At 32.3% G+C, this 16,029-nt stretch overlaps 2 long non-coding RNA genes across 2 annotated transcripts; one reads left to right on the top strand and one right to left on the bottom strand.

The window, feature by feature from the left end:
* Positions 1-2,814: 2,814 nt before the first annotated feature.
* Positions 2,815-4,594, bottom strand: LOC125059216. The gene is made up of 2 exons (XR_007118617.1): positions 4,309-4,594; positions 2,815-3,050 (listed from the first exon to the last, which is right to left on the bottom strand). It is a non-coding gene; the product is annotated as an uncharacterized LOC125059216 (long non-coding RNA).
* Positions 4,595-12,843: 8,249 nt separating this feature from the next.
* On the top strand, positions 12,844-14,105 carry LOC125059410. Its single transcript, XR_007118659.1, has 2 exons — positions 12,844-13,665; positions 13,865-14,105. It is a non-coding gene; the product is annotated as an uncharacterized LOC125059410 (long non-coding RNA).
* Positions 14,106-16,029: the final 1,924 nt, after the last annotated feature.

Below are 16,029 nucleotides of genomic sequence, written 5' to 3'. Positions count from 1 at the left end.
GATAAGAGATACAACAATTAAACAGGTGAATTTGGTTAGAGACTTGGGGATACTACTAGATGATAAGATGTCTTTCTCAGAACATATTGATAATATAACAGAAAAAGCATATAAACAACTTGGATTCGTCAAACGAGTATGCAAATCTTTCAAGAATATAAAATGTATAAAATGCCTGTACTTTGCTTTTGTTAGGAGTACACTGGAATATGCATGCACTGTTTGGTCCCCAACCTACAAGAAATACATTGAAGCAATAGAAAACATTCAAATAAAGTTTCTTAAGTTTTTAAGTTTTAAGGATTTCCGAAAGTTCAGTAGCTATATAGATTCCTGCAAGTACTTTGGTATTGAATCATTAGAATGTCGACGTAAACAATATGACCTTATATTTTTACACGCTATTTGCAACGGTTTAATTGACTGTCCTGACTTATTGCCGCTTTTACTTTTTCACGCCCCTTCTTCACACAATACAAGGCAAACGCAACTATTTAAAATTCCTCGGTTTAATTCAAACTATTTGCGTAACTCAGTCATGCATCGTATACCTTCAGATTATAATAGGAATTACCAGCAAATAGAAATATTTAATGTATCTAAAAAATGCTTAAGAAATGATATAAAAAATCTAGTATCTTTTATTAGATAGAATGGCTTTGTTATTCCTTCTTTATAATAAATATGTTGTAATGAACTGTGAATCGTAGAATTTAGAATTTACATACATACATACATATATTCTTTGTAATTTTTTTTGTATTTTTTGTATTTGTATAGGTGTAACTGTGTTTTGTGTATGTTTAAATGTGTATTCCATTTTTGGCTCTTGTGTATAGTGTAATTTTTTGAATATTGTATACCTAGTACTTGTAAGTAGCTGTAGGAATACCATTAAGCAAATAAATAAATAAATAAATAAATAAAGCTTGTAATTATGTAATAAATTTTCCATTCTCCTAACCTGGCGAATTTGGTGCCGCCTATGAATGCCGTGTTACAGATTAACTTTAAGTTAATTTATGATTTTTCTGAAAGTAATAAAATTAATACAAAGTAAATATATATATGTATATATATATTTTTTTGATTGGACAATTCACACCAATTGACCTAGTCCCATGCTAAGCTGGTGAAGCTTGTGTTATGGGTACTAGGCAAAGGATAATAAAGGACATACATATTATAGATAGATAGACATATAAATACATATTTAAACACCCAAGACCTAAGCACAACACCAAATGCTCATCACATCGATGTTTGTCTCAGCCGGGGATCGAACCTAACCGAACCACTAGACCAATGGGCCGTAAATATTATGTTCAATACTTTATAAAGAAATTAACACAAAAAGAAATAAGCAATATACAATGTCAATCATTTTTCATTACTCACATTGTTTTACTGCTACTGTTGACACGGTTTTCGTATTTTTTTAAAATAGTTATTCTAATATTCGAGACGGAGACAAATACATCAGATAATAAAAGCATGGAGATCGGTCCAGCCGTTTTCGAGTAGTGTTCGACAAAAACCGGACTTTGTTTTATATATTAAAACTTATCTAGGTACTCTCATGATATTATGGAAGATATTGCCGAACCTGAAAAGAAAAAACTTTACATTATATTACTAATAAATTCGTTAAATACTTTAAAAATGCAGCGTTGGGCGACGATGGCCGACTCATCTCTGAGGCCAATTGACTTTTAATGTCCGAATTTAATACACGCTCGTACGCAAGGAAAATATCGTCAGGAAAATCATACTTTAGTCCCAGAAACGACGGCGTGAGCCAGAAGGCTAATCACCTACTTGTCTATTAGAAAACCAGACGATAACGTTACAAAAATCTGAGGCCCAGACCCAGAATGTGATGTAGCGCCATTGGTATTTTTTAACTTTAATATTATTAAATACTAGCTGGCCTGGCGAACATCGTACCGCCTAACAGTCGATTCTTTATTTTTTTTAAATACTTATTCTGCTATTCGGGACACCGGTCTAGCTAGTAAGATAAAAAAAAGAAAGTTGATAATACAACAAATACATTATGTCAAAAAATAAAAATTTACCTTCCCGGAACCCCTCTACTAACACTTGAACTTTATTATATGGTATTAAAGTTCAAATTGCCTTTAAATATTATTACGAATATTTTGTATGAGAATATAGAAAAGTGTTGTTTTTAGACTTTTTCACACATTTTTTTTTAATTTTTCTCTCCGTAAGAAACATCCTCGTACTTCAAGGAATATTATAAAAAAAGAATCAGACAAATCGGTCAAGCCGTTTTCATGTTATGCCGTGACAACGGAAAACGGGTTTCATTTTTATACATATAGACATCACAAACTAATCTGATATGATAATGTGTTGTATAGTGGAATTTTATTCTTTCCTACTCGCATCTTTATAACATCGTTTTTCATTAATTATTATGCTTTAATGAATGAGAATAGACCGCCAAAACTTTTTCTCTAAGCTCATCCAACAAAAGCGCGGGTATTCTTGTCAGATTGTTTGAAATAGTACAAGTAAAACAAAACAAAGGGCCACCTGCTATGAATGTGAAGAAAGCAACAATACAGCTCATAATCGCTCTTAATGATAGATCGTGTGAAGGCAGCCGTGCCTTTGTCTGGGATGAAAAAATACCTTTCATTGTAATGATGATATCGAGCGGAAGATGATGAAACTATTTTGCAACTGTAGAGCAATGCTTTAACCGTAAACATGTATGTAGTTGCCATTGAAACATACTTCAATTCTCAATTAGGATGTAAATTATAAAAAAGCGTGTAATAGGCCTAAAAATTTATTATACAATAATTAACATAAGACTTATGATTTAAAATCTAAATTAATGAGTTAGCGTCTGCAGATGCACAATAGTTGCGCGTTGCAGCTGCCCGTGCGCCATCCCAGACTCCTGCACACAGATTGACACAACGCGGCCGTGCAGATTCGTTGACGAGCGCCGTTCAACATCTCCATTGGTTCCATGGCATCTGCTGCCAGTTCTGGTATCTCTACATCCTGGCTTTCTATAGAGCAAAAATATATATGAAACATCCTTAAATTATACAGATTGATTGATGATGAAGATGTTGTTTTTTTATAAATAACTAGCTGACCCGGCTAACTTCGTTCCGCCTTAATAATAATATCGTTGTTACTTTAGTTAAACTTATTTTAGGATTTCATTAAGGTGATAACTTTTTTTGCAAATAGAGAAATGTTTTATTGCTTGCCATTGCAAAAGGAGAATGGCAGTTTTACACATTAGGCCTCTTCTCTCTATCGCCAATATTGCGATACTGCATGTTAAAGCACTTTCTGCTTTACAACATTTTTTGATGAGGTAACACATGTTTTCGATCAAGATCAAAGCCTGGTTATGCATCTCCTCATTTACCTCAAGTTCGGAATTTCTTGAAGTGACACGAATTCGACGTAAAATGATGCGTAGTTTTGTCAACAATTAATGTCACCACATGCCGTGTGCATTCGTAAAATTAATTAATTTATTTATTGTTATTCGATAACTTATCCGATATTTTATTACTTATTCTGCTATTCGGAGTGGAGAAAAATCCATCAAAAAAGACATAACTAACATCGGTCCAGCCGATCTCGAGTTATAAGTGTTGTAACAAACACGACTTTCTTTTATATATATAGATATAGGAATAAAATAATTAATGTATTTATTACTAGCTGGCCTGGCGAACATCGTACCGCAGTCGATTCTTTATTTTTTTTAAATACTTATTCTGCTATTCGGGACACCGGTCTAGCTAGTTTTTTTTTTTTTTTTTTGTATCTGCTTCATCTGGTCTAGCAAGTAAGATAAAAAAAGAAAGTTGATAAGACAGCAAATACATTATGTCAAAAAATAAAAATTTACCTTCCCGGAACCTCTCCACTAACATTTGAACTTTATGGTATGGTATTAAAGTTCAAATTGACTTTTAAGTAGGTATTATTACGAATATTTTGTATGGGAATATAGAAAAGTGTTGTTTTTAGACTTTTTCACTCATTTTTTTTTAATTTTTCTCTCTGTAAGAACCATCCTCGTACTTCAAGGAATATTATAAAAAAAAATCAGACAAATCGGTCAAACCGTTTTCATGTTATGTCGTGACAACGGAAAACGGGTTTCATTTTTATATATATAGATTATATTCGGACTTTTAAAACTCTATAAAATGCCGCGTTGACAGTATTAGACAGATTGTTTTATAATATTGTCAATAATAAAGTATTTTACTTTATAAAATACAATGTAAATTTACTTACCAATAGGGGAAGCCTGTGTGATGCAGACGAGAGCGGCAAAGATTGCAACGAGTAAAAGCTTCATGTTTATTTATGAGTTTATTTTAATCAGTCTAGACAACTTGTAAAGAATATGATTGTTAGCTTACAAGCGTCGTATTTATATGTAATTTAAGTAGGTTTACTGAAATCTAATCAACGATGTCCTACTTGTATTCTTCAATCCATTCGTTAATCGGTATTATCTTCAGGGAAGAACCTAATAAGGTTGCAGTAACAGTTTTTGTTTCTTATCTTTGTTGATATTCTGTAGACTATACCGTTATTTATATGAACCACCGGATAAATTTAAATGGTAATCTCGATCAGAATTTTCAGTTCATGTCTTGTGGTCAAATCGTTGGGGATGTCATCGAATGATTAGGTCTTATTCAATCAAGTATGTTTTGGTTTTATAGACTAGACAGGCAGATTGCTTGCTATACGCTAAAGTAAGAAAACTTTTAGCGATGAATGCTATATAAAATTATATATTTTCTGAGTAGTGGATCAAAGTGATGGTCTAGTGACTTGGGCGTGGGAGGCTCATCCCGTAGGCTGTGCTTTCGTATCCCGGTGGCCCTAACCTAACACATGCTCGTACTGAGAAAATAAACATCGTATGGAATCCGGAATAAATCACATACAGACATGAAAGAGTTGGTTGCCCATAAAATAAAAATAATAAATATGTCCAAGAGCCATGTAATTACTATTAGTGTTCCGAAACATAACAAAATAAATGAAAAAATGCCCATTATTGTAAATATAGATTTCTTAGCAAACATGCAAATAAAAGTGGCACAAAATTAAGTATTTGTGACATAGATTTTATTTTATCTTCGAAACCAAATGAGTCAGTTTCGGGGATTTACAAGTACCTTATCGAATTAATGTTTACAAAATGTATTTTTGCTACAATCTTATCATATCATCTGTAATAAAAGAGTTAATTATAGCTTATGTAAAGAATTTAATATTGTAAACAAATACGGTACAAAGTAAACAAAAAAAAATTAAAATTAAGCTTGCGTTTCTAATCTAAGAGTCAAAGTATGTTTGTGTATTAGCGAAGACAATTAACGTATTTTATTTTATAAGTTAGATTAGAGCAAGAGCAGTGTTGGCCTAGTGGCGTCTGCGTGCGACTCTCATACCTGAGGTCGTAGGTTCGATCCCCGACTGTCCACCAATGAACTGTCTCTGTGCATTTAACATTCACTCAAACGGTGAAGGAAAACATCGTATGGAAACCGGCTTGCCTTAGGCCCAAATAGTCGAAGGAGTCGAATTGCCTATTAGATTGACAAATTGTCATGAAAGATATATAGAAATTTGAGGCCCAGATCTAAAACGGTTGTGACTTGTGACGCCACTGGTCGTTGTTGTTATTTTGTAAGTTTATAAATATGAACTAGCCATGTATGTCAAGTAATCCATTCTCTTTTTCAAAATAAAACAGCATGTATTTATCATTAACAAACAAACAAAACAGAACCCGAAACTATGAGGTAGGAGCCTTTGTGTCCCGTCTGTGCATGTTTTATGTACAATTTGCACTTTCTGGTATGGAGAAGGAAAAAATTATAATTAAGTGTGTGTGTGTAAAGTGTGTGAGTGTGTGTAAAGTGTGTGAGTGTGTGTTACACCTTCTTGCCTGTATAAAATATAGTAGTAGTCCGAGTCCAAGAGAGTCTCTCGGATTATTTAGAGATAAACTTTTATATCCTTCTATATTTCAACTGAAATTCAGGATTTTGTAATGCCCTTTTCCAAAGCAATAATAAAGTATACCAATAACATATTATGAAGTCAATGTAGAGACAAAAGAAAGTATGTCGTATAACAGGGATTTTACCTGCAGATAATTGTTGATTAAATATGATCGATTAATTGCACATTACAAGTAGGACATCATTGATTAGATATCATTTAACTGTCTATCAAATTTACATATAAATAGGATACATGTGAGCGAGTAAACTCATTCTAAAAGTGATTAAGTTAAAACTAAATTAACTCAATAATAAACATGAAGGTTTTAGTTCTTGCTCTATTTTTCGCCCTCGTGTGCATCACACTGGCTTCACCTATAGGTATGTTTTTTTTAAATTTCTTGAAACGTCTAAGGGTGAGATTCAAAAAACTTGACTATGATTACAGTATGTCCAACCATCATACATTTTAGACGTATAGGAGTAAAAATCTGCGCTCAAACTCATATCATACTCTTGTGAGTCTTACACGAATATATAATTTTTAAAGTTAATCTCTTTCAGCTGAAGATTTAGACAATCCACAAGTTTCTACTGATGCCATGGAACCAATGGAGATGTTAAACGGCGCTCGTCAACGCATCTGCACCGCTGCGTTGTGTCAATCTGTGTGCAGAAGTCTGGGATGGCGGACGGGCAGCTGCAACGCGCAGCTATTGTGCATATGTAGACGTTAACCGTTGTATTTCTTAATTTAACTTTACGCTAATTTTAAGGTATCAATAAATTATTAGGCCTATTTCTTTATTTTATTTACATTGATGTACCAAGCACTGATTATATATATTTTTTCGAAATATTGCACCTTGTACAATAAAAATATATTGATCAACCACAATCATTTTCAATAATTTTCACAAAGTGTTAGGAGAAATATATATAAAATTATATTTCCATAATAACTACTAAAATTCCACTTCGCTTCGCCAATGTCCCTCTTTAATATATTGGTAGGTAATTAACACTGAATGATGAGGTTTTTCTAGCTTCGCTACATCCTCGGATGTGCACCTATGGACTTTCTGTCTATGTCCGCATATAACACTCGCTCGTAAGGTGAAGGATATCATCGTGAGGAAACCGATATGCCTTAGATAAAAAAAAGGGTGCGTGTACTTATACTCGTATACGCGCGTAAGAAGTTATACTTCTTTGGCTTTCTTTATTTTTTTTAAATATTAAATAATAAATATTTAACGTTAATAATTTAATAATATTTAATATTTTATTCAATTATTAATTAATATTAATAATAATTATTTATTATTTTATTCATTCAATTTAATAACTAGGTATGTTTCATAACCTTTCAACTAATTAACAATAGGTCTTTGTGAAAAAGCATTGCTAAATTTCTTTGAAAAAATAATTAAATCTCCTTTATTTGTTTAAAAGGTCACAAATAAAGGTCATTATGGTCATTCAAAATTCTTGGTATAGCTGCTAACTTCACGCATATTCTATTTATTTTTACTTATAGATTGTCTTATTCGCATCTCGCTCGCGCAGGCTCGGCGCCCTTTCTGTTAATTTTGTGTCACGGTGCGCGCGCATCGTAAAATTTCACTCTCATCAATTTTTCATAACGCGCCTAAAGAAGTATAACTTCAAAAAGTCAAACTATGACAATTGACAATGTATGATATCTAAGATTACTGCTTTGGAAAAGGGCATTAGAAAATCCTATTGATTTTGTTTTATATTGTTTACTTTTTAGATGTTCAAAAGTGTCGTATTAATATCTTAAAATTTCATAGTAAAGTTCCTTTAAGTGATTAATATAATCACAAAACATGTCTTCAGCGGTAAAGATACTCCAAAGTGCTTTTGCCGTTTCCAAAATTGTATGTATCGCGCAAATTTCCTAGAATTAGCACACTAAGTACCTAACTACGATAAATGTATTTTTGTAATAAATTCAATAGTTTCAAGTTCACTCACGTTATTAAACCTTAAGGCCGATTTACATTATCTTAGTGTTTAGGAGAGTGCTTTAGTACAACTTGAAAGGCAAGTTCTTTAGCGTAGCGTTTACTAAAGCAAGTAGCGTTTACATGTTTCAACTAAAGTACTATCCTAAAGCACTCTCCTAAACACTAAGATAATGTAAATCGGCCCTTATGTAATAACCATCCTATGATTTTGTGATCTTACATTTCTAGATGTAAAGTGCAAAGCATGATGCGGTGCGGGGCGCGTGACAAGCTTTGAACTAAAGCTGTCGGTGACATCAAAGAATTTTGTGCATTGTTCAAAATTTAATATATTATGTTGCATTTACGACTATTATTTTGTGAATGGAAATTATTATTTTATCACGGGAAGGGTATGGCCCGCGCGGGGTTTTTTTCTACTATGACGATATTTCCCATCTTTTCGCCCAAAAGCGTAACACAAAAGGGCAACGTCTCTTGTAAAAATTGGCAATCTATTTTATTTTTACTATATACAATTTGTTGTTTGTTGTAAACTAAAAAACATTATTGTTAACAACCGGCTTAACAGATTGAATTAAAATTTTGCAAATTGTATTAAATCGTTGAGCCCTAAAAATTATCATGGCAACAAAATTGGTATAAAATGAATGATTACATTTATAAGAAGCGCAACAATAAATACTATCTTACGGCTACGGATTATGGCTGAATTTAGTCTCACGCTCACTGTCAGCGCTCATAGATCAGCGCGTAGTTCGTCAGCGCTGACGCTCAGCGTGGTTCGTTTTAGTATCGTACTGACCGCCTTACTCGATCTGTACCACTTCGCAATTTGCTATGTCTGTACACGCTGACGACGTCCGTTCGACACTACAACGCTCACTAAAAGCATAGGCGCTCTAGCGATCGTCAGCGCTGACAGCTACGCGGCGCCGACGCGCGATGCGTACGGCCGCGCAGCCATCGGCGCTGACCACCGTGCGCGCTGATAGCTACGCGTCATTCAAAAACGCTTCCTAGAAGTTCATATATCTCGACCATCAGCGCCGACGGTGCGCGTGCGGTCGGCGTGACACTAAATTCAGCCTATGTGTATTGTAGTGAATAACCATAGCTTTATTCGCTTGTTATTATTAAAAAGCAATAAAGCAATGTTGATGAAACACTTGATCACGCCACACGATGTTTGTCTTCACCGTACCAGCATGTGTTAATTTCCCACACAACGATAATTTCGTTCCTATCGCTCAAGAGGGTAGAGTTTTGCACATGGACAAATACATGGTTATACACACACACCCCAACAAAAAAAAAATGTACATGCTGGAAGAGCGAGGACCCATTGATTAGTTTCTGGGAAGCCTTGACTAAATATACTATTTAGAGTAGATAAGTTTGAAAATACATATATCTTGCTATTTCGTGATATACATAAGTGTACATCCGGGGTTCGAACGCTCGACTACAGGACTAAACGCACTAGGCATTGCTAGACTTAGCTCGTAGTAAATAATAATAACCTGTTTATGTTCACCCACTGAAGACCTGTACGCGATAAAACATGTGGCAGACAGACAGATAATTAGCGCTGTTACGTAACACTAACAATTACATATATATACGATTTGATTAAATTAGTCCGAAATTAAGATTAATTAAGGAAAATTGAATAAAAAAATAATTATAAATATTCTATTTGCTTTATACGTTTATGTCTGCATATTAAATAAAATAACTATACATATTCAAAATAAATAAATAAAATTTTTAAGATGTGCAGCGTTTTGTCGAATAAAAGGGAGAGAGCGATTGAGAGAGTGAGAAGGGCGAATTATCACCTTATAGAAATTCTATTTTTAAAATTTAAATTTCATAACGAGAATTTATTAGTATTTTATATTTTACGCAAAATAATTTATTGAAATCTCAAATGACGCTGTAAGCTGTAAATTAAAATGCCACGTGTTTTTATTATCGAAGAAATAAATTTAAAAAATTAAATTTATTATTTGTATTAATTTTCGAAACCTTTAAAATTTTAATGACAATTAAATTCCTAAATATCTTCCTTTTTCCCTCCCTCTAAGTCTCGGAAATCTAAAGTTTTAGATTTGTATGAATATGAACAAGAGTTAAAAATTTGTTTGCCAAAGAAGTTTCACTTCTTGTGTACTTTGTACGGACGCACTTTTTTTTTATCACGTATACATTGTTATATCTATCAGTAAAATATATATATAAGTGTATAAGCGTATTTAGATAAAGAATATTGAATCCAGTAATTTTGGCTACACGTTAAACTATTTTATTATAAAATTTTTGGTCCAATCTTAAAAATCGATGACGATTCATCTATCTCTTTCTGTCACAAAGTGTATAGACATAATTTATTCAGTTTCACGAACTCTCAAACTCCATATACAAAATATATAGGTTCAAGCATAATATCCTATTGAATAACGTTTATTACGTAAACAAAATAATAATTTCAATTATTTAAAATGTTGACAATATTTTGCAAAACTTAGTAAAGCGAATCTCGTCACTAATTTACGAAACCAATAATAGGTGGCGCGAATTCAGAAATAGCTTTCCCTTTCTAAAAACCCTATAAATATCTTAAAAAACTAAATAATCTTCTAACCAACGTCAAGATAACTATAAATAACTACTAATACCCAACAATACTAAACTCTAAACTTTATAGAACTGGAGATATTCAATGATAACGGTGGAGTGCTAAAACGCGGTGACACTGTTTTCTCGGTTGCATAACAATATATACAAATGGTTTGTTAACTAAATTGGGAGTCCGTTTCTGCACAGGGTACGGAACGTTGGGTCCAGTTCCGGTAGTAATTTGTGTAATTACTCTCTACGCCTCAGTAGAGTTCCGGAAATACACGCCATCGGGGTGGTGGTGGAGCCCCGATAGCCGACAGACACGTATGATCCTCGCTAAAGTTAAAAAGTTCTTGGATAATAGATATGTTATAACAAGGAGTAATGCTATAACATATATATAAAACTTAGAGGACCGCTCTTCACGCCAACACCAACTATGTAGAAGATTTGACTTCCACTTTTGCTTATTTTACTTTTAAAACAGTATCAATTCATTTAATAAAGTTATTTTTCGATAGCTAATATGTTTTACCATACTATACTACCAGTACACAAAATTGTACCAGTCTACTATATGTACCAGTACATAAAGCGAATTAAGGAACTTATTTTATACGAAAGTATTGTGTTGGTACCTTACCTATTCCTTAGTATTATCCTTTTTAAGAGTTGAAGAATTTTTGTTACAAATATTTTAAAAATTATATCTTACTTAGTTATAAGATACTAAGCTAAGAAATATGAATATCATCACTTGAAAATAAATTATATAATTTTTTTTTTACAATTTATTTAATCTTCATCAAATTCATTAAAAAAAATTAGACAAAACAGTGTATGTCATTTTAAATAAATATACCTATATATAATATATAGTAATAAATAATTTTTGTACTATAGTTTTCCAAGTACATAAATTATTTTATTTAACATCCATAGTAACATAGATGATGTTTTGTGCATGTTTAATTTTGTTTATATTATTAGATATTTAAAATTGCATGAACAAGAATTGACCACCAAAAGCTTTTCTCTAAATGGTTGCTTTCTATACAGAGATAAGAGAGATTATGAGCATATTTTTGCTCATAATCGCTCTTAGTGGCTGGAATGAAAAAAATAACTTTAATTGATATCGAGCTGAACATGATGAAATTATTTGCACAATGAAATGGTATGGCAATGCTTTAACCGCATAGTTGTAGTCACAGGATATATGCATTTCATAATATGTCCATATTTATGATACTTTAAATAAAAATTTAATTTTTGGTTGCCTTTGACGTGGAAACGCTTAATATCACGTATTTTTTATTTATTTTATATGTAATTTAAGTCGATTTACTGAAATCTAATCAAAAAATCATGTGCTACTTGGATTCTTCAATACAACTGATAATAATCGGTATTATTATAATATTTAGGGAAGAACCTAATAAAGTTGTAACAGTGTTTGTTTCCTTTCTCTGTTAATAGTAGACTATAAGGTAAAATACAGTTTGTTTATGAAGTTTTCGTCAGCACTGTTAAGGCACCACGTAAATTTTAATGGTTTCTGTTCACGTCTAATGAGACCACGAGATCAAATCCTTGGGAATAATAAGTAATTATTACATGGCATGTAATTAGTTATTATTTAATAAATTATTAAAATCAGCAATACAAATTACAGAGTATAAGTAATAGAGCTGTTAATTGAGGTGAATGCCAAATGTCCAATACTATTTTTTTGGGAATAAGTATAAATATATTGTCAATAAATCATATAAGTGTTGGTCTAGTGGCTTAAGCGTCGGCTTTCAAATCCCGGCTAACACTTGCTTGTACGGTGAAAATAAAAATCGTGTAGAAACCGGCATAGGCTACATATAGGAATGAAAGGAGGTATCTATGGAAGAAAAATGATTACAGTATAAACAGATGAACATTTTCTATATTATGAGACATTTATGCTTAAACTTAAGAAAATAAATCTCATTATTGTATATTTATAAATATGTCTCTGTACAAATAAATGCATACAAAAATTGCACAAAATTAGGAACTTATGACATAGATTATTTTATCTTCGAAAACAAATTATTCAGTTTCGGTGATACACATATCTTATCATATTAATGTTAATAAAATCAATTTTTGCTACATATCATAATATTTGATAAAAGATTTTAGTAAGTATATATTATGTATATTCTTACAGATAAATAATGTAAACAAGTATGGTATTAGTACAAAGTCTTATGAAAATATAGAAAGAAAATTCATGTTAGATTTGAAACGTCACGTTTGAAAAGTCTTGGGTGATACATTCCTGATTCCCTTTAGCAAAATTAACTATAGCCTGTGTTTATTAACAAAGAAACAAACATTGATAATTAATGTTACTTTTGTAGGGTTCCTACACTATGAGTGAGTACCTTTCAAGGCACTTCTAAACAGCTCTTAACAGGTTGACCTTGTTTTTAACGTAATTAATTATAAAAATTCATACATTCTTAGCTATAGATGAACTTAATTCGAGTTCTAATCAAATAAAAAGAAATCCAGTGTTTTGAGGGCCCCTTGGCAAAGGTTCGATTCCGGGGTGAAATGGCGGGTACTGTGAAATTTCACTGTTAGGGCAACAAATAAAATTGGTTACTCCTAGTACTTACTACCTTGTCGATACAGACTGGGCCCCTTATATGAAGTATAAATAACATAGTATGACGTCACTGTAAAAACAAAAGAAAGTATATCGTATAACAGGGATTTTACCTGCAGATAATTGATGATTAAATATGATCGATTAATTGTATTGCACATTACAAGTAGGACATCATTGATTAGATATCATTTAACTGTCTATCAAATTTACATATAAATAGGATACATGTGAGCGAGTAAACTTATTCTATTAAAAGTGTTTAGACAAAACTAAATTAACTCAATATTAAACATGAAGGTTTTAGCCGTTGCTCTATTTTTGGCCCTCGTGTGCATCACACTGGCTTCACCTACAGGTATGTTTTTTTTTTAATTTCTTGAGGCGTCTAAGGGTGAGATTCCAAAAACTTGACGATGATTACAGTATGTCCAACCATCATACACTTTAGACGTATAGGAGTAAGAGTTTGCGCTCATACTATATTACATAAAACTCATATCATACTCTTGTGAGTCTCACACGAATATATAATGTTTAAAGTTAATCTCTTTCAGCTGAAGATTTAGACAATCCACAACTGTCTGTAGAAGGCATGGAATCAATGGAGATGTTAAATGGCGCTCGTCAACGCATCTGCACCGCTGCGTTGTGTCAATCTGTGTGCAGAAGTCTGGGATGGCGGACGGGCAGCTGCAACGCCCAACTATTGTGCATCTGTCGACGTTAACCGTTGTTATTCTTAATTTAACTTTAGTTTACTGCAAATTTTAAGGTATCAATAAATAATTAGGCCTATTTCTTTATTTTATTTCCATTTTGTTAAAAATAAAACCTTTAGTTAGAATTTATTCACATTTCTTCTCATCCGTACTACGCCCTTGATTTGATAACTGGCAGTGAATGTAAATTTAAAACCATTAATAATAAAAAAAAAAACTTATTCAAAAAGTCACTGGCTTACCAAACCACGTAGAAATAAAGAACTAAGTAAATAAATGAAAATGATGAGAGCCAAGACTAATAAGGTATTCGTGTGTGCCACATACGCTTCACCCTTAGGTAACGCATATAATTTTATTTTTGTAATATTTATTACTTTGCAGTAATTATAGCCGGAGTCCATTCGTTTGTTGAGAATAATTTCTATCAATAAGGGGTTACTTAATTTACATATCTGAGAATAACTATCTGCAGATGAGATGAAAACGGATAAATGGCGATCGTGTGTCGGCAATTTTTGTGTATAATAGAGACAAACACAGTTTTATCAGTTCCACGAACTCTCAAACTCTGTATAAAATTATTCAAGTATATTATCATATAGTTATCAAATTAATATATTTATGTTTATTACGAAACGTATTTGAAAAAAGAATAGTTTCAAAAAATTGCCAAAATAATCGCAACACTAGTTTACAAAACCAAGACTAGGTGGCGCGGATTCAGAAATAGCTTCACCTTTTTAAAAAACCCTATAAATATCAATAAAACCTAAATATTTTTGAATACAACGCCGAGGTAACTAAAAACAACGACTAATGCCTATCAATACCAAACTTTATACTTTATAGAACTGGCGATATTCAACGATAACGGCGGAGTGTTAAAACGCGGTGACATTGTTTTTCGGTTGCATAAGTATATATTAATTGCCTCATACGATTTCAATGGGAGTCCGTTTCTACACAGGAAACGGTACGTGGGCTAGATCCGTTAAATCTGGCCCTCTGCGCCTCTGATGTTTTTCCGGAGATAAACGCGTCGTCGGGGTGGCGGTGACCCGACTGACCGCGATCGCTGCAGACACGAGATAGCCTCACCCTGAAGGGTTGATCACAGAAGTATGTTCGTACAGAACTCGAGGACGTTCCTCACACCCACTGTGTAGAAGATTTGACTCCCTCTTTTGCTTATCTATTTAAAAATAATAGGAAATTCTTTTAATAAAGTTTTAATAGATAATAATTGTTCAATAAGTGTTTTTATCACAAAGTAATTTAAGCAAATTAGATTTCATACGAAAGTATTAGCATAGTAGAGTCATCCTTTAAGAAAGTTGAAATTATCCTACCTTTACATTACATTTAATATAATGACATACCAATTAGCTTTTACCAAAGACAATTAAAGTAGACTGTAACTCTCGGGAAACTGTAAAAAAATTACGTTTAATGCCACAAACTGTATCAAAATATGAAATGTTTTCCAATAATAAAATTTTATTTATTTTTAAAAATTATAATTTTATTTTTAAAAAACAGCCGCGAGATCGCTATAAAAATCATTCTTACTCACTGAATGCGAGGAAGGCGAGGTAGACTAGATAATCTTTGAATAGCGACGTTAGAATTCCAGCGGCAACGTCTCAAAATATGTTATAAAGTTATGGGATGTTGACCATAAGATTTATACAACCATTTAAACGCTAGAGAGACTCAAACAATGATTTAAATTGGTACTTATTGTATATATTTAACTATGCTGCTCAATATTAACTTTTATATGTGATTTTTACTATTATGAGATCTTGGGTTGAGACATTAAGACAACATTTTAAACAAACAATTTTACCTTCATATGTAGATAGACATCTAATTAATAAAAACTATCAACTGGTTTACAAACTTAATATTATATGTACTGTATGTATGTAGAATTGGGGATAAACTTGATTTATGCTAAACAATTCTTTAATTCCTTAAAAAGATAGTTCTCATTA

Source organism: Pieris napi, chromosome 19, assembly GCF_905475465.1.
Source record: "Pieris napi chromosome 19, ilPieNapi1.2, whole genome shotgun sequence".
Taxonomy (NCBI): domain Eukaryota; kingdom Metazoa; phylum Arthropoda; class Insecta; order Lepidoptera; family Pieridae; genus Pieris; species Pieris napi.
Note: the sequence above shows the minus strand (reverse complement) of the source record. Positions and strands in the feature narration are given on the sequence as shown.